At 35.4% G+C, this 20,405-nt stretch overlaps 1 long non-coding RNA gene across 1 annotated transcript; it reads left to right on the top strand.

The window, feature by feature from the left end:
* Positions 1 to 1,606: 1,606 nt before the first annotated feature.
* LOC149919977 (uncharacterized) lies at positions 1,607 to 18,643 on the top strand. The gene is made up of 3 exons (XR_016458666.1): positions 1,607 to 1,715; positions 9,272 to 9,369; positions 18,513 to 18,643. It is a non-coding gene; the product is annotated as an uncharacterized LOC149919977 (long non-coding RNA).
* Positions 18,644 to 20,405: the final 1,762 nt, after the last annotated feature.

Raw genomic sequence — 20,405 nt, forward strand, 5'->3', positions numbered from 1 at the left:
AGTATTTCTTACAAAAAGATATTATATATTCACCTAAACACATCAAGAGACCTAGAATTACTCATTTAAATAAAACCTTCATAAACCTCTGGAAAGATAATACTGACTGGTGTTCTCAAAGATACCCCAGACAGAATCAAGCTAATGCTATTTTAGCTCTAGTCAGCGAATGTGTCCTCTCCACACCTTTGACATTTTATATGTTCTGTGTGGAATAATATTTAATAATCTGAGAATGACAATCAGGGATACAGCTTCTGGGGAAATGTGGATCTTGATTTCATTACTAGAAATTGAATATTATATGTGTTTTGACACATATCTCCCTACTTCAGTGTAAAACAGCAAAGTTAAGCTCTTCCATAACCAGATAAAACAGCTGCTGATGAAGGACGCTCCTTGGGAAAAAACAACCACTGTCTTGAGGCAAAAGAGAGATGAGCTTCTTGCTGCTTTGGGGGGAGAATGAAATTGTTTTCTTGTATAAATCCCCACTTTTAACTGATTGTCCAAAGCAGGTGTCTGTCTCTGAAAAAAAACAGATACAGCACTGATGATTTTGTCTTTTCTCAATATTCTGCAATGAGTCACATTCATTTTGGCATGCTCAGGTTGAAGTAGATCTGCAGTAACTTGAAGGCTATCCCAAAGCAATATGCTCAACATTGCACCTTTTTTGTACGATGGAAAATTCCTTCAGCTTCTCGTATTTCAACAAAATAAAGAAACTGTTTCCTTGAGATGGTGACAGAAGTTGGCAGTTCTCAGAACTTGAAAAAGCAACTAGCCACACTTTTTGCATTCAAGACAATAATAGCCCAGAGATGATTTGTGTGTGCATGAATAAAACATCAACAGTAAACTTTTGTTATGTGGTGAGACTGTTTTTTAATTCATAGAATCATAGAATCTTTAGAGTTGGAAGGGAACCTGTAAAAGTCAGCTAATCCAACTCCCTGCAATGAACTGGGACATCCACAGCTAGATCAGGTTGCCTGAGGCCTGATCCAACCTCGTCTGGAAAATCTCAAGGGACGGGGAGGCATCCAACACCTCTCTGGGCAACTTGTTCCAGTGCCTCACCACTCTCACTGTGAAAGACTTTTTCCTTACATCCAACATAAATCTAAATCTTGAAACCATTTCGCCTGGTTCTATTGTTATTGTTAATCTCACTTTTAGAAGTTCCTGAATACTTCTGTGAGTCAATGTGTAGGACCAGACTGTATCCTCTGCAGTCCCTACAGCTCCTGAACTGGAAACCCAGGAAAGGGCAGCCCAGGAAAAGGGAGCTCTTATCTATGTTCAGCCAGACACAGTAGTAGCTGGGTGGGGTTTATTTGCTTGGATGCCTGGGATGCTTATCTTTAACTTGTAACCGATACTGTAAGCACACCCTGTGCTGAGCTGGTTCAGTGCTGCAGCAGTGGCAGGCATGCAGCTCACTGACAGGGAGATACCATACAGCCCTACGGAGACTGCACATACTCTGCGTGCTGGGGTGCAGCCGGTCAGATGCCAAGCGTGTATCTGATATAAGATGGCAGCTGTATCAAGTTATGGGATATATGGGAAGCCATCAGTTTAGATGCTGAGGAGTGTCTGCCTCCCCCCTCATCAGCTGCTCTCAGGAACAGAAGGAGGCTGCATTGCTGCTCTGCAGGCACATGAAGTACCAGTTCAGGATTTGAGAGCCATGAGACAGCAGCAAGGCTGTAAGTGTTCATAGTTCGCCTTTCCAGAGCATAATCTCTCAGGAAATGTGGAAACAGGAATTCTAAAATTTTCCTACCAAAGATGTACCAGTGGTGTTTGCAAGTTTTATGTATGAAATACCCAAACAAGGACCTAATCACTACAAAAATGATCCTGCTAGTCCTTATGATGGTTAAAAGAGGAATATGACAGTCAGCTAGAACAGCAACTGGTCAAAACTGAACTAATGACAGTCATTCAAATGGGAATTTGAATGAGTCTCCAAAGTTAATGGTCCTATACTTTTAATAAGTGCCATAGGATTTGTAGTCATTACAGTATCCATGAGCTCCACTTGCTTTTTTACAACAGCAACAACTGCAGCTGAACAGTTCCTGTTATAACTATGCCAAGGCAGATGTTTCAAAAGTTAATTTTAGGATGAAGTGCCTCAACATCCAAGTTCTCTTTGTGGCAAAGTCTTAAAATGTGACAAAGCTTGATTCACTTCATTTATTTCAGAATTTAAAAGAAACACTCAGTTAGTTTGTATTTATTTTATATTCAAAAATATACCCAACTGATACTGATTTCAATTTTTGTTCAGTGACATTACATTAAGAAATTTCATGTTTTTCTTTGATTTTATGTGATGTTGTACTACAGGGCTGATGTGAAGATTTATGCTCCTTTGATCCAAAAGCAAAGTTTAAAAAAAAAAGACACTTTTTCACTTTTTCTTAAGGTTTTGTTGTTGTGGCTTTAGTTCTCTCAAGTTCAACATTGCTAAGGTCTGACTTAGCAAAGAATTGTGTTGCTCTGGGTTTCCATGAGAGATGGGAAGTTCCCCAGAGCAACATTCTGGTACAGTACGAGTGAACAGCACTAGAACAATGCAACTAAAAACTATCCATATTTTTTTTTTTTCCAAGAAGACGGTTTAATTTTGGAGCAACAATATCATTGGGACAGGGATTTTTTTTGCTGATAACTGTGTAACTATCTACCTTCTAAACTTTTGTGCACACGTAAAGTTGTTTAAATGCAATTGTTGTTTACCTTTAGTGAGTCTTTGTAATGCTCACTGTTTCCAATATTCTGTAATTTTGTGCTGCTAATGTTTTTATGTAATCCTTAGTTGTTTTTTTTTTTTTTTTTTTTTGGAAGTACGAATTTTGTGTAGTTCTGGCTCTGTAATTAAGGTCTTCAGTGACATCTTTTCTCTCAGCCACTTGTGAGACTGAGGAAGGAAGAACATAAGCCACAAACAATACAGAACAAAACTCTCATTTATGAAAACCACTGGTACTCAGGGTTATTGGAACAAGAAAGCTGCATTCTAGTTTCAAAGCCTGTTGCATCTGAAAGAAAATGTGTGAAGCTTTGCATGATCCCAGGGTTTCCTTTTTGATAAACTGTGATAGAAGTTGCAACTATAATTTGGCAGCTCCTCTTCCTTGCGCTTCCAAATGAATTGAATGCCCACTACAGAAGAATGAGGGAAATAATGGCAAATGTGGTGCTGATAGTGTACCCATAATATGGTGTATAATATGCGTGAGTCAATGTTTCTGCTGCAGTGAATTTATTTATACATATTTATTCATATTTGCCAAAACTGAGCTGCTGTGGCAAGTAACACAAGTAAATCTGAATCCTTCTGTAAAAAATGTCCCTGACTGCATACTAGCTCCTTATTGACCCATTTCACATCATTAATCAATATCTATTTGTTACAGCTCTCTGCACTTCCTGGGTTTGCCATTTCATTTCCAGAATATATAAGTAGTCAAAAAGATGGAAGTAGCTAAGTTAGTGGATATTTTCAATTAAGAAAAGGGAAACAAGAAAGTTGTTGTTTTTGCCTGAAATTCAAAATGATATTTCCCAAAATATGTATTTTATTATATATTGTTACATAATAAAAACTAAGTTATGCTTTACTGTCATAGAAACATAGATTCATTATGGCTGGAAAGGACCTCTAAGACCATCTAGTCCAACCAGCAGCCCATCACACCATGCCCGCTGCCTGTGTCCCTCAGTGCCACATCCACACAGTTCTTCAACACCTCCAGGGACGGTGACTCTACCATCTCCCTGGGCAGCCTGTGCCACTGCCTCATCACTCTTTCTGAGAAGCAGTTGTTCCTAATATCCAAACTTTACACATGCAGCGAGTAAAATTTAGAGTTTTCATTTTTCAGTACTCTAAAGAACATCTAAGATTTTTAGAAAAGATCTGAGTAAATAAATAAAAATACCAAGCTGTTGCAAAAACCCACATCTGTTATACAAGAAACTAGAGACAGTAGAATAGAAAATGTGTATGAAGAGTTGGATCAATAGACAGCTTCATAGGGAAGAAGTATACAATTCAGAGAAAGAATGTTTAAGGGAGATACAAAGGACACTCATAAAAACAGGAGTGGCTGGAAGAAAGCAGCTAAGAAATTGATGCATATTTAAAGCAAACTGTTTTTTTAATCCTTAAACTGGAGAAGTAAACTGAGTGATGCTGAAGATTCGCTAAAGACAAAAGGAGTTTTCTGCATTGTGCATAAGCAAATTGTGGAACACCTTGCTGAGGATGTTATGAATATTGACAAGATTTGTATATGAAAAGCAACTTTGAAAAAAATTCTCAGAAGAGCAATTGTCATAAAGAGAAAGATATCACAGCTAGCTCAGGTGCAAAATGTAAACTGGGAGAGTATGCTAGGAAAGTGTGATGTAAATACAAAGAATAATAGGAATGAAAATTAGACAGCATACAATAATAAAATTGTAAAAGGTAAAAGCAGGCAAGGTATGATAAACAAATCACATTATTCTTTTTGGAAAAAAAAAAAAGTAAAAATTCTGAAAGAGAAGACAGAAGTAAAAACTGGTGTTAAAGTATTTGTCAGTATTTAGTGTAGAAGTAGACTAACTGAATTCAAACCTAAGCCAATGCTTCCCGATTAAATATCAGTTTGCAGGTGATGAAAATATGGAGTAAGCAGAAGAAGAAGCTGATTAGGATACACAAACAAGCACAAACATAAACACATGCAAATCAAAGACTGAGTTCAGCAGAATGTAACATGGGTTGAAATTTTGCCTGCTACCTAGCATAATATAGATGTAGAAAAAGACTATTGTAATGAAGGTTTTAAATATATGTACCTTCAATTAATTTCTATTTCAAATTTGTATACAAAGAATGCCTTTTGTTAGTACTGTGCACTTCAGACAATCTTTTTATGTGTCGCTGCTTTGGTAATGTGGCTCTTAGCTTATACTGGGCTTAAAGCACAGCAGCATGGTATGCTACATGCAAGTTCAAAAGTCTTTCTTAGGGACCTTTGGTCATTGTTATTATACGATAATACTTGACTATTTTTGAGCTACTCTTCTAGTTTCTTTTACAAAAGGAAGATGTAGTAAAGTTTTATTCCTTTTGGCTTGTCTTCTTAGGTCTGTCATTTAATATCACCTGCAATATTTATTACTGTATCACTTATCCATCTCCTAAATGACTGATAAAAAAATACTGCAGTCCTACTGATTACTTGGACAACAAGACTCTGTTGTAGCTCTTAGCATCTGTGATATCAGTGAGCTACCAAATGTTTTCATCAAACTCAACGTGTCAGAGAAGAGTAATCTGAGATGATCAAGTACGGATCACATCTAATAACCCTATAATAATGTCCCTACACAATAGCTGCTGAGAGCATTAGGACTCATTGAGTAAATAGCATGTGTTTTTAAGGTTTGTAATTTTAATTACCTTGTTCTGTAAAAGACTGTAATGTCTGCTAACCAGGTGTCATGCACTTGCCTTCATTAAAAAGTGCATGGAATTTTTTGATTACTGCAAATCCAGATTTATTTAGCCTGCTAAAGAAAAATGGGGGGAAAAAAGTGAAACAGAGAATGAAGCTATAATGCTTAGACTAACAGCATTTTCTAAACTTACACTCTTGTGAATGAACAGAGTAAATTTGAACACTACATGCTCTCACCATCTGTGCACCAATAATGATATCAGACACCAAGGGAGAATAGGATACTTTAGTATAACAGGAAACATCAGTTTACTGCTTTTAGCACGTACTGAATTTTTGGCTTTTAGGTGCCTTTGTCTTAATTTATGCTCCATTGCTAATTAAATTATCCTGCTGACATGACTCTGAAACCTGGCTTCTTCTGCCTTAGCCTTAATTGCTTCATGCTTGATCGATAATGAATGTGCCTTACCATAATGTATAGTTTGAAGCTTATGAGAGACAAATTGCATTTCTGTGGACTGCCACAGTCAGACTGGGCAAAGGAGCTATACTGACTATAAGAAAATTCACAGTTGGTACCATGATTTTATGCTAAATGTTTATTAATTTCTGAAGATTTTCATTAACTTTCTTTTTTACCAACCAACGTGATCTAAAATGAAAGGTAGCAAACTGGGTAGTAATAAAAGTATCTACACTCATCTGTCAGTGGAGAAAATGGCAGTAAATAGTAACAAATTTTAAATATAAGATGAAAAACAAATTTTAATTTAAGTTTGCATGAGAATAATTATTTAAAATTCTTGCCACTGCTAATGTTTCATTTTTGTATTGCTGATGTCAAGGAACAAGAAATCAGCAGGCTGCACCAAGTGCCATTTCAGAATTTTGGAAAATGTAACGATAGAGAAACAGAGATACAGAAAGATCCAAACACTATCATTTTGTCAGCTGGGGAAAAGTGATGCATGAGGAAAATGTATGAGAAGATGGACTTGAATTCAAGTGCAGCATATACACTGCAAGACAGATAGGTTTGTTACTTAGGAAGTACTAGTTTAGCCCACAGCAACTTCGGAATTATATATTTCAGACACTGTACATTTTCTCTCTCACTGTACAGGTTTTTAAGTGAATACAAGTGTCTGCTCATCAGATAAAACTGAACAGCAACATGGGCACTTCTATTTGCCTATTATTAGCAACGTAATATGGTGACATTTTTGACAGTGTCACATTCAAAATATGCTGTCATATGGTAAAAGTTTGTAATTATCTTCCAGCTGTTGTGCTTTATTCCACGAAGTTACATGGTGAAAAGAAGGGAAGGGAAGGGCAGGGAAGGGAAAAGGGAAGGGAAGGGAAAAGGGAAGGGAAGGGAAAAGGGAAGGGAAGGGAAAAGAGAAGGGAAGGGAAAGGAGAAGAGAAGAGAAGAGAAGAGAAGAGAAGAGAAGAGAAGAGAAGAGAAGAGAAGAGAAGAGAAGAGAAGAGAAGAGAAGAGAAGAGAAGAGAAGAGAAGAGAAGAGAAGAGAAGAGAAGAGAAGAGAAGAGAAGAGAAGAGAAGAGAAAGGAAAATATTGAAAGTAATTTTAAAAATTTTGCAATTGAAGAATCAAGCAAATGATTTTTTTCAGTATAAATCATATCTTATAAGCAGCTTTAACAAGAGAACTTGATGCTGCAATTCCTTGACTAACACCTGCTGCAATACTGAGCAAAAATTTGACTAATGAACTAATTAATATACAATATATTACTGAACAAAAATGTAAATTATGCTGAATGTTATGGCAAACTGTTCTTTATTGATATGTCTTAAAGAAGACTGTCTATGCAACTTTGATTCTGCTCCCTTATGATTAACTCACCTTTATGACACAACCTTTAATTTAACAGCTGTACACAATTAATTATTATTCATCCTTAGCTGAAAGTGGAGGTCCTGATATTGGTAGTATTCATCTACACACTATTATTTCACACAAGTATATGAAGAAGCTATCACTGAAGGAAAATACCTCTGTTTGGAATTATTCCATGGGACACAGAAGGCCAAATATAGAAAACCCAAGATGTGGGTGATGCTGCTATCTCTTGCCACCTTCCTTCATTTATTCTACCTACAAGAGCACTGTAAATGTTCAGTGATTGAGAACCCTTTTGCTTGGATTTACCCTATGGTTGAAGACATAACCATTTCTGTTTGCTGGAGATGTGCTAGAACAGAAGCTGTTTTCCTCTTACAAGAGAATTGCCTAGGATGCTTTACTTTGTTATCTTGGATTAAACCATGGCCTCTGATGCTTCCTCTTTTCAGCTGTTTTACAGCAAGGAAGAACAAAGTCAATGAATTTGCGACTGCTTCTTACAAACCAAATTGTGCTATGTCTTGCCAGCTTAGGAAATGGCAATGCTTCTTCCAAAAAACATATACTGATGATGGCACAGGTATCTCGGCGAATAATTAATAAATAAATAAATAAATAAATAAATAAATAAATAAATAATATTGAATATATGCTTAAACAAAATAACGATCTGTGATGCCTAGAAAAAGTAGGGCAGCTGTAAAGCAGATGGAGAAGAGAGGCTCTGCTGCTCTATGAACTTACCAAAATAGTGTTTTCTACTGCATTTATTATCAATTTGAATGAGAACATATTTAACCTGTTCAGGGTCTCTTGCTTTTTGTACAAAACCTGTGACAATTAAAAATGTGTTTTAGAAGGGGCACTATGGAAATAACGATGCAGAAAAAACACCATCAATTCTAGTACATTCTAGATTCTTGCAACAGGCTTCTTTGCAGCTTTCAGACATGACTTATTTTTCCCCTGCATTCTAGTTAAAGTTTTCTTCTTCGTGTCACTGGCCACATCCTAAATGCTGCAGATAAATAAGAACAACAGATTTCTTGATAATTATTACATTTCTTTTTTTAATAAGTAACTGGAATTGCTCAGGCATGCTCTGATACTGTATTTAGTTTGAGGAAACTACTATTTCAAAAGCACATTTAAAATCAAACGAATAGATTCTGTATTTTTGGAAATCAGAATTTCAAGTCATGCAAGCTTTGGGAGTTGTGTGTCCCCCCCCCCCCCCTTTTTTTTTTTTAAAAAAAAAAAAAAAAGATAGAATTTGTCTTCTGATTAGTATCATCCTATTTTTTTTTTTTTTTGCTCAGAGAACTTTAAATCCTTCCTTTAGTCCAGACTGCAGTATAAATTAAGCCTGTTATCTATAATGTAAGCCTCAAGACTGCTTCCCAATTTGCTTTTCTCGTAAGTTTTGGAAAAAATAGTTAAGAACAGCTTTTTTGCATGATAGGATGCTGAGCAAGCCAAGATTAAACTGTTTAAGAGGAGCAAGTATTTCAAACTATGTTAGCAGAATAATGAAAGAGTATTGAGGAAGAAAATGTTCTTGCTACTAAGTTGAGGGAAAAATTGGCTTGCACATAGTTCTAAGTAATCTTGCAGCTGCTGCTAATTTCCTTCTTAGCTGTGAAGTCCATCATTGCCAAAGAGAGGGAAAAAAGTTGAGCAGACATTATTTAGCTGGAGCAAATGAAAACACAAATTGTATAGCAGTTATGTGTGTATAACGTGTAGGCAGGGAATTGTAAGAGAATGACAGTGTAAAATATACTGTGTAAAATATATTTCTGAATCTTCTGAAAGAATAAGTCAGATAAATAACTACGTATTCTCTCTGTGAAGCAAATCTGAAAATAACTCTGTTTTGCCTATAAAATTTGAGATGTTGCCTGTAATTGAAAATGTTCTCTTTGGTTACAGATTATGCTCCCAGTGTTAACATGGGACCAACTTCCCTGTCTGCAGTAGGAATTCAGAGAAAAAGCAATTCAAAATTGCCAAATCTGCCAATATTACAGGTAAGGATATATTAGTATAGCAGCACCTTAAGTACAGCTGTTGTTCTTCCATCAACGACCTTTTAGCATGATACTCTAATCCCCATTTTCTATGACTGTCCTGTTCCAAGGTGAAAAGGATTTTCATGGGATTTCCAAATAGCAAACTATGGTTATTTATGTGTTAAAAAGAGTTTAATGACTCTGAATAGCTTGTAATAACAATAATACTCTTTAAAACACAAACTTTCTACAAAAGGGAACTTGGAAGCAGCAATATTTTGGATGTGATTGTGAATCTTTTTGTAAAATGGGGAAAGCAGAGCTACCTTTCTTCACGAGATGAGGTAAGAAATCTTATATAAAACCCTATCAGTGAATATTGAGTAGGAAGTCATGAGCAACTCTCACTATAATTGTTTGAGGATAATGCTTTTTAAAGCTGTAGAGTCTGCTTCTGTTTTTTAATTATATCTTTAAAGAGTACTATAAAGAATAAAAACAATTTGGCGAGATCAAAGAAGCCCAGATGCTACTATTACAAAAAGCTCAAACGACTGATCAAAGAGTACCCCAATGAATTCAAATACAGAATAGAGGCAAAATGAGAACAAGAAAGAAACACTCTCCTGTTTTATTGTTAGCTGTTAGTGTAGGTGCAGAAATTGAAGAAATTGATACAAGAGTATTGCAAAAGCTTTCATATTCTGCCCACAAAACCTAATGGAACCCAGTGAAATTTTGGTGTGCCTAACAGCCATTGCAGAAGTGGGAATTCTGTAATTAAGTATTTGCTAACAGTTTTGTTCTGACATAAAAATTTTATTATATAAGCAATAACATCACCTAATATGAAGTGGTTTTAATTAGTGAACGTGACTATTCCAAAACTTCATTCCAATCTAAAAAAAATTATTTATATAGAGAAAATTATACAGGAGTGTGAAGTATTATTGAAAATCATAGAAGTGTCACTTAATTTAGCAACATGAGCCTGTTATTTTCATATCTAAAATACAAAGTGTTTGATTATCTGAAGGATTAAAGTTTGTGAACCTGGTCAAGGATCTGAATAAAGATTTCCATAGTTTTCCATTGGTAATACCTTCTTATAGAAAATATAATTCCAGGCAATTAGAAGTCTTTTAAAATTCAATTCTACCGATTTAAAGAAGCTCTATCAGGAAAATAAGAAAAAATGTTGTATCACATTAATTGAATCTTATTCAAAACATTTTTATTTCTTAAAAAACTTCTAATTGCTTTAAAAATACATTAATCACCTTTCTTATGACTTTTCCTCTGATGAGTTTCAATATGGGTACTTTGGACTGGCATCTCTGGGAAAGTGTGTATAATATGGATAATATGCTGAATTTTGTAACACCTCACTAGACCTAAGAAGATAAAGTTAGTTTACTAGGAAATTATTACTTTATATATGACTGTTATGGTTTTGTGATTTTTGGTTTTTGGTATTCCACATCATAACATGACCTGGCAAGGTCACCTGATGACCTAATAAATCAAACATAATGAGAGAGAGAATGTCCAAAAGGTGGATAGGCCTCACCACAACGCTGAGGAGAGATGCGCAGTTCAGTTGAGCAGCAGGGAGAAAAGGGAGGAGAGCCAACGAAGAGCAGGCGAAAAAGAAGAGCCATCAGATGACCATGCCAGGAGTTATATCTCGAGACTCTCTGTGACCACGAAGCCCCCTGGGGAATGTAGTTCTTCTTTTCTTCCAGGCAGGTACCCAGAACTTGAGCATTAACAGTTAAACTCCCACTGCCCCACATGATGTTATGATGTGGAATACCGAAAACCAAAAATCACAAAACCATGAGATTGACAAAATGTATTTATATACTAATCTACAAGCAAAACTAATGTTTGGGTTTGGTCCCAGATTGTTCAACAATTAACGTAGGAATAAGACTTCGCGATGAACTATATAGAAATTAAATAAAACCACTGCTACGTCATGACATGTGATGATGACACAGTATTATAAAGGTGCTAGCCAACAGCTTTCCTTCTAGATTTTGGTTTCCAGATGTTTATAATTGTGGTGGAGTTTCTTATCAACAGCTACCTGGGGAAAATTCCCCCATCTAGAAAAGGCCTTGATGCTGTGCAAGCACTGTTCAACAATAGCTAAATACTGGTCCGTTATCTGCATTGTTTCAGTCTCACATTTAAAAAATAACAACACAGGCTGCTATGAAGAAGTTCAGCTCCATGCCAACAAGACATTGCTCTGGATACCTGCTCAAAGTCTGCCACACATTTTGTCACTCATGACTCAGCTGCCTAAGGGAGCATTGCCTCTGGCATTCCCAACAAGGGAGTTAACATTAGGAAATGTCAAAATCAAATTAATGATGCACACCAATGTGAGCACCTTGGGGTGATGTTCAGGAAACTGAATAGCTACTGTAACAAGGCAGAAAACATATTCTGGAGAAGGGGAGGATGTCATTCCTAATTTCCCCCACAGAGTGGCTCCTGGAGAAAAAGAGAAGAAAAGTCTAATTGTTAACTGTCTTCACAGGATGATTTCTGGAGTACTGGGACATTAACAAGGCAGGGTCCAAATACCAGATTAAGCAGACGGCCAGTGCTGTCATCATAGCTCTTCCAGGAAAAAAAAAAAAATAATAATAATAATAATAATAAAAAATCCAACATAAAAAAAACAAGAAATCCAAAGTGAAAAATCCAAAAGCAGCCATTCACAAGCCATGAAGTTTCATGTACAGCAAGAGAGGGAGCACCACAGAGCAGACAACATAACAAATAAACCACTGTCAAGAGTGAACAATTCAGCATTGCAACTAGCAACAGCACAAGCTTGCAAAGCAACAGCTGAACAAGTATAACAGCATTACATTCAGTCTAGCATAGCCTGATGAAATCTGTTGTTATCTTGAACTCCCCATGCCCCTCTGTTGGTGCATACAAGGACCGTGGTAGACTGACCTTTGCTCATCCAGTCATTTGTACACTCCTGGCTGGGGAAAACAATCAGAAGAGCAAAAGCTAGAAAAAGCTCAAAGTCAGGTTAGTAAGTCAAAGGGAAAACAAAAACAAAAAGAAAAATAAAAAAGAAGTGATGCAAAGGCAATCACTTGCCGCCTACCAGCAGACAGATGCCCAGCCAGTCTCCAGGCAACTGCTACATTGGAAAAACTCCCCCCACTTCTCTCTCAGTTTTACTGACAAATATGATGCTATATGCTGTGTCTTTGGTCTGTTCAGGTCAGCTGTTCCTGCTATGTCCCCTTCCAACCTCTTTTCCACTTCCTGGGGGACACGGAGTGAGAAACAAAGGAGTCCTTGGCATTGTACAAGAACTATTCAGGAACAGCTGAAATACTGGTGTATTATCAACACTGTTTTGGTCACAGATCTAAAATACAGCAACATACAAGCTGTTAGGAAGAAAATTAACTCCATGCCAACCAGACCCAGCGTAGTAATATTACCTGAAATTTTCTGTTGATTGGCCTCGCTCTAAAGGTTCCTTTTTTTTTTTTTCCTTCAAATTTCAGAAAAATCTGTATGTAAGTCCTTGTTGAAGGTGAGTTTTTCAGTGGAAACAAATGAAGTGGATGCCATTTACTCCCCAGATAATCAGCACCTTGTAGGTAATTTACTTGCATTTAAGAGAGGAAATCAAATTTGGGTCAACAGAAGTAAAACTATGGCATGCCTGTGGGAAGAGAAACTCTGAAAAACTACTGGCAAGTGATACAATGAAATTATGATTATAGCTACCAAATAACAGCAAACAAGTGAAGGATCATATGAGCCATATTAGAAAATTATCCAAGAGAAGATCCAGATAAGGTAGAAGAATAATCAAAGACAGCAAAGAAAGAAGAGAATTAATAGCCCGTTATGTGAATAATGTTAACTGGGGATGGGGAGGCAAAAACTGTGAAAACTAAATTTGCAAACCTCCAGAACAGCAAGTTCAGGAGAGCAGACTATCAATGTATTGAATATAGTTCACGATGAAATAAGGTATGAAGAATAAGGCAAATTAAAGGTAATTGCATAATAATTAGTTGAATATGGAAAAAAAGCAGTATATTAAGAGGCAGAGGAAGAAAAAACAAATTATTAGGAAAAGTTTTAAAACAGAATAAAATTAGGGTTTGAAGCATAGACAAGAAAAGAAATGATTACAGGAGCACAGATCATCTCAAGGAGTAAAAAGACTATTTGGTTGAGAATGTTTCAAAACAAATGTACTTCAGAAAGTAAAAAGGTGACAGAAAAGATGAAGAAGAAAGTTCGAGCTGTTAATCTGGATTTTCTTCTAATATGCTGCTGTCCTGAGTTTTATCAATATTAGATATAAGGAAACTCACTGAAGCATGGATAATTTATGTCTATCAACTTAGTTTTCATGGTGTTCCTGATTATACCAGCTACTGTAACATACTTATTTTTAAGAGCAAAGATAGGCATTGTACAGTTGCAAGACGAATTACCAACTCCCTCATTATGAATATGTATTTCAGTACCCTTTAAGGAGTGATCAAAAGCAACTGAGATCATATCCTTTCTTTTTCTTTTTTATTAAAGCTGTCTCATACACATCAGCCCAGGCAGTAGAATATAAAAAAGTCCACTGAAAAAGCATAAATCACTTCTGAAAGCTTATTATCTAGTCAGAAATGTATCCTGGTATGCTTCATTATGGGACAGTGTTTGATCCTTATTCTTCTATCTGAGTAACTACTTCAATAAGCAATTCCATTCACCTGACTTAGAATCTTATTTTGCTGCACTCTTGAGTTACTTGTGAGCCTAACTGCTTACCATTGATAGAAGAAGATTTAGCATTTGAACTCACCAGTCAAACATATCTAATTCCTTAACTTTTGCCTCTTCAAAAATTGTGGAATAACTTTCAGAAATTTCATATGGTAAAGCCAGCAGGAAAGAAAAAAATCAAGAGCACGAGATCAATCAAAGAATTCAAAACTAGAATTTTGTTTTAAAGACAAATTGAGCAATAACTGAATTGACCTAACTAATCAATAAAATTGTATTCAACCGTTTGAAGAGAGATACCAACAGAAGATTAAGCTAATTCTAACATATAGGAAAAATGATAGGAAGAAAGACTATAACAGACTTGGATAAGTCTGATGGACTATGGCTCTAAGTCTTCCCTTATGGTTCATGTCAGGAGCTGCAGGTGTGATGAGAACAATATATCTGGGATTAACTGGTCTATAATAGATATTCTTTGGTTAAATCACCTTTTGTAGCTGTTAACTGCACCACTGAGACAAAGGTCTTGTTTGAGATGTCAAGAAACTCCAAATCAAAGGGTTGCAAATATTTCTATAGCGTCTCATGGATGCACTGGATGTTCTCAGGCAACACCATATTGCCCTGATCCACGCAGCTGCTACTGCTTGGATATCTGAAGTATAGTCTCCAGGGACTACTGTTGGAAAGGTGCATCCTTCATAAAAGTTACCAGGGTGTTATGACAGACTTCTTTTCAAATTCCATTACTTTTTCCTTTCAACTTAGAAAGATTCCAGGAGAAATTATTATCTTCAGCATCTCAAAGTTGGACAGTAGTGTTTCTGGAGATCCTGATTTGAATATATTATGCTCATTAGTAAATGAGGAGTCTTAATATCCAAATTTCACTTTTTACTTCCTGAGAAAAATAGGTCAGGAAGATTTAATGATAATAAAAAGAATACTTATAGAAATAATAAAGCATAATCCTTTACTATATGATATCCGTTCATTCTCAAGAAATATTATAGATCATTGGTTTATATGGAAAACATATATTAGATGTTTTTATAACTAGAAAATAATCTCTTTTATCAGCCAGTGACCTTAAATTTGAAAGAAAATACAGATCAAGGTTTTGGGTACAAATTCATCTCAGAAAGAAGCGAAAAAGGACTACAAGTTCATGAAAATAATGCCCTTCAGCACTCCTACCATAAGGCCTTCTTCTAAAACATATTCACTAGCCTCTCTAAGAGTCAAATTTAGATTTGGTGAGCCACTGTTCAGTTAACTGCTCTACGTCCAATTTCTAATTCCATTAGATGATGCTTCAAATGTAGCATTTGGGTGAATTTTTCCTCTGAATGAAATGTCAGCTGTCTAGTTGTCTATCTGGAAGATAGAAATTCTATTACATGTATTTTAAAAGTCATAAAAGACAACCTTAATTTCCTAGCTTATTTTTATTTGCTCTCTCCCAGTGTCTCCCATTTCCAAGGCTGAGCACAAGCAATTGCAAAATACACAGTAGTAGAACAGCTGTGTAATGAAAAAGTGTCAGATCTAGAATTACCGAGTGAATTTACAATGTGTTGTCTATGGATAGAATAAATCAATCAATCAAAACTAAAGTATGGATTTATCAAAGTTGAAGATTTATAATTAAATACAGGTATTTTTTCACTGTCCTCGACAGTTGCTCAACAACTTTCTACACTGTGAAACAAAAATGCTATTTTTCAAGTGACTGCAGCGATTAAACTAAATTTTCAAAATATTACTGCTATGTTCAACATTAATTGACTGGAAGTTGCAGGTTTCTCATTTTATGCATGTGTAAAATACAGTACAGAACAACTTACTTCACCATATAACTCCATAGTGGCATAAAAACTGTCTCTAATACTGAGGTGAAAGGCTGAAACCTGCTAGATCTGCTTTAGAGCCAAGTCATTGTGACACAGTGGGTGCCACAAACAAAAAATTATCAGATACAGAAAGAATCCTGATATTCTCAGTTCAGACAGCGAGTTCAGAAGCTATATTATATTTGATCATCAGTAAAATGCCAAGAATTTAGAAAAAGTTAATTGGCTTCAAAGTGTGTTTTCCAGATTCTGAGCAGCCAAACCTTCTGTGTTTAACTATGTAGTAAGAGCAGTAACAATGAGTATTTTCTCAGGTTTTGCCTCATTATTATTTTGTTAATATAATGAAGAGTCCTCCAATGCTCAAAAATAACAACTACAGTGATTATAGTTAGTGGATTTTTCTGACTGACTTGAAGCTGAGCTTCTATATTCTATTTGATTCCCTGAGCTCTCATCTTCATCCTCTGAAGAAAATTTCTGAAAAGCAAAAGTTATGAAATATTGAATACAACTAAACTGTAATAGAGCAGAGTCCTGGTTGGAGCTCTGGTCCTTCCAAATTATTCTGTTAAACTAATTCAAAATGAAGATGAGTTATGTAAAACATGTTACAATAAATGTGGGGAAGGTCACAACCATATGTTAATAATTAATTAATAAAAAACAGAAGGAAAAGCCTCAGAATATCTGTTTCCTTAATTTTTTTTTTACCTGAAGGACTGTATCTCAGGAATATACCCATATCTATCTCAAGCTCTGTTCTGCACATCTGCAAAGGACAGTAAAATTCACAGAAACTCAAATAAGAATAGAAAATTCCTGAACTGTCCTAATCTAAATTGTAGGAGACTTTTTACAGCTTTCTTTACATGACTTGCTGTTTCTTTTCATCACTTCTTTCATTTCTCCCTTTTCCATGTTCATCAAGCTCGTTGCGTTTTTTGGTTTGGGGTTTGTTTTTTTTTTTTCCTTTGATTCTAATTTCAGTTTATGCATTCATTTTTAAAGCAAATTTTAGGAGAGGTGATATCTTCATTTCTGCAGTCATGTGGCACACTGGGAAATACCACAGCATTCAACTCCTATTGATGTAAATAAGAAAAGAAATTTCAAGACTTGAAAAATTAGGCATGAAGATTCCTGATGGAACACTGCAAATATTTTAATCAATATTTGATGTGAGTTTCTGGCATTGAAGACTTCTGAAATATTTACTTTTCAGAGATCCCTTTCACAGCTAGCATAAATTTTGCTATTTTAAAGCTAAGAAGTAGAAATATTTTACTCTTTGTTCACTCTGATGAAATAAGGCACATCGTTGCTTATAGTTGAATACAAAAATACAAGAAGCAAATGGAAAGGTAAACCATCAAATATTACCACAAAACAAGGAAACAAAAAACCAGGAGTTATCTAATTTCGCATTCATTAAATTTAGTTCAAAGAAAAAATATATATATCATTAGTTTTGATGAAAAAAAGAGGCCAAAATTAAAACCATAGTCAGAAATACATCTCCTTTGCAAGTTATCTATGAATTTGCTTAAAACAGGTTTTTAATGGCTATTGCACAGTTCTTTTTCTCATAATAGACTAGCTAGATTCTATTGAAAGTGTTATTATATTTCTTATTATTTGAAAATTATATATCTTTTAAAATTTATATATTTAAATGAATAAATAAAATGTTTGGGGTTTTTTTTGTTTGTTTGCTCTCCGTTTGTTTTTTTTTTTCTTACATCAGCCAACAATGAGTTAATTATAACTAGAAGAACCAAGACACTACAGAGTATTTGCAAATCACAACCAGCTTCAGTTGTCACTAGAGTAGAGCCTTCTCATATCTAGAAACTTATACTGTTTTTTTAATGTTTACCACTGAAGACTTACAAACTGATGCTAATAAATACAATTCTAATATTATTTTTTGTGGGCTAGACTTAGTCAAAATGCTTTGGCAAAAACAATGTTATAGAAAATACAGACACATACAGACAGATGAAGCCTGGAAATTCCTTTCCTGAAACAACTAGTGAAGTTACTGTTCTACAATCTATTAGTTTACAAATCCATGCAAAACTTCAAACTGTCTTGTGGAGAAAAAAAGCAACAAAGCATTCTTACCATGATCAAACTCTGCTACATCAAGATGTTAGTCAAAATCTTAAGTAGTATGACCACTGAATCAGGAGAATCTGTTTGAACTCATGTTTAAAACAGTAGCATATTTTTTCAATTCAGTCCCATTTTTTCCAATTCTTTTCTTGGAAAATGCTTTTGAACCATACCGGCTTTCTTCCTATAAAAACTGTTTAAAGTTCTTTATTGAAATAAAGATCTAAAAAATAAAAATTAAAAAATTCAATTTTTTTTCCCTAGAAATATATGAGGTGTCTAGCAGGGTAAGTAGAAAATATAGTGAATAAGAAACAAGATATGGTAATTGAGACCATCTATCTCACTAAATATAAAGCACATTTGCCTGTGATTTACTCTCTCTTTCTGATCTCATTGCAGATCCAAAATCTGATCAGGAAAAATTGTCTGATGCATGACGAGAAAAATTTAGATGAACTCATTCCAAGTTGAGTAGAACATGTTCTTAAATTCCTTCAGAGCACGTGGAGAAGCAAAAGAGCAGAGACAACTGCAAGAATAGCTGCTCATTTATGTCTGCCTTTGACATTTGACTATCCTGACACGTTACACAGCAACAGCTGACCTGGCAGTAATTTTGGTGACAACGTAGCCCATGGCCTAGAATTATCTTCTTGAAGCATTCACTACTGATATTTCAGCATTCATATCCATTAACTGAACTGTGAGTCTGACACAGGCAATCACAGCTCACCATTCAGGTGCCATTAGAGTGTCATTTCAGTTGATACAGCACCCTTCCAGTCTTTACAATTTTTCTCCTCCTTGTAGCACTTCATTGCTGCCAGTTGGTGATTTGGTCAGCAATGACTATATAAATTGTGACATTCAAATACTATGTACATATTATAATCAATAAATATATTACCACCTGCACAATGTTATTTCGTTGTGGTTTAACACTGGTAGGCACCTAAACACCACACAGCAGCTCATTCATGCCCCCTCCCTCCCCACCTTGAGAGAGAAGGAGAGAATCTGAGAGGTAAAAATGAGAAAACGTGGGCTTGGAAAAATACGGTTTAACAGGGAAAGCAAAAGCTGTGTACACAACCAATAATTGATTCACTACCTCCCATCAGCAGGAAGTTGTTTAGTTATTTCCAGGAAAGCAAGGCTTCATCACAGATAATCAGAAAATAAAAGAACATCCTGAGATGAAAGAGACCCGTAAGAAACATAAAGTCCATCTCTTGCTTCCATATAGAAATACCCCAAAATCAAGCCACATTTCTGACTGCGTTGTCCAAATTCTTCTCGAAGTCCAGCAGGCTTGGTGCTATAACCACTTCCCAATAAATGTTTTCTTGGGAAAACAAATGCTGTAACAAATAACAAATGCCATAACAAATGCCCCTCCTTTCCCTTCTGTTTTAATCGCTGAGCTGGGAGTCATATGGTATTGAATAACATTTTGATCTGTTTGGGTCAGCTGCCCTGGTTTTGGCCCCTCCCAGCTTCTTGTGTACCCTCAGCCTCCTCACTGGCTGGGAAGCATGAAAAGCAAATAAAGCCCTTGGCTCTATGCAAGCACAGCTCAGCAGCAACTAAAATACTGGTGTATTGTCAACGCTGTTTTCATTACATATCCAAACCATGGCACCATACAAGATATTACATAGAAAACTATACCAGTCAAAATCAGTATGTATCATCTTTGGTGCTGTTGCTTTAAGAGTGCAAAGCCACACACAAAATTCCAAATTGGAGACTGGAACTGAAGCATAGCTAATGGTGATGACTAAAATAGTGAAAAATAGTGTTTTGTAAATGAGAAGTTAGTCTATAAGATAGTACTACTGTGCTCTTTGTAGTTGATGTCATTTCCATGGAAATAAATAGAAGGTATCACTTTTGGAGTGACCACACCAATGTATGTATACTATAAATAATATGAATAAACTATAAAATATATAATACATGAATATGTGTCTAGTACAGTATATAAACATATGCATATAATATGCATAGTATATAGATATCATATAGTATTCATACAGTATTCTCTTTGACTACATGATAGTATACATGACTGTATTTCCATGGAGAAACATTAAATATAAGTATATAAAATAATAGTTTCTTGAACATATTGCTAAGGAAAATATATTTAAAAAAATAATAACACCTGCAACTTCGATTTGTGAACTGGCATGTAACCTCTGTAAAATTATTAAATTCAATGAAAACAAACATGTTAAGTTCTCAGCAAAATATGAAAATCAATTTTTTAAGTCTTCTCCAGCAAGAAAC

Source organism: Phasianus colchicus, chromosome 1, assembly GCF_987193195.1.
Source record: "Phasianus colchicus chromosome 1, bPhaCol1.hap1.1, whole genome shotgun sequence".
Lineage (NCBI taxonomy): Eukaryota > Metazoa > Chordata > Aves > Galliformes > Phasianidae > Phasianus > Phasianus colchicus.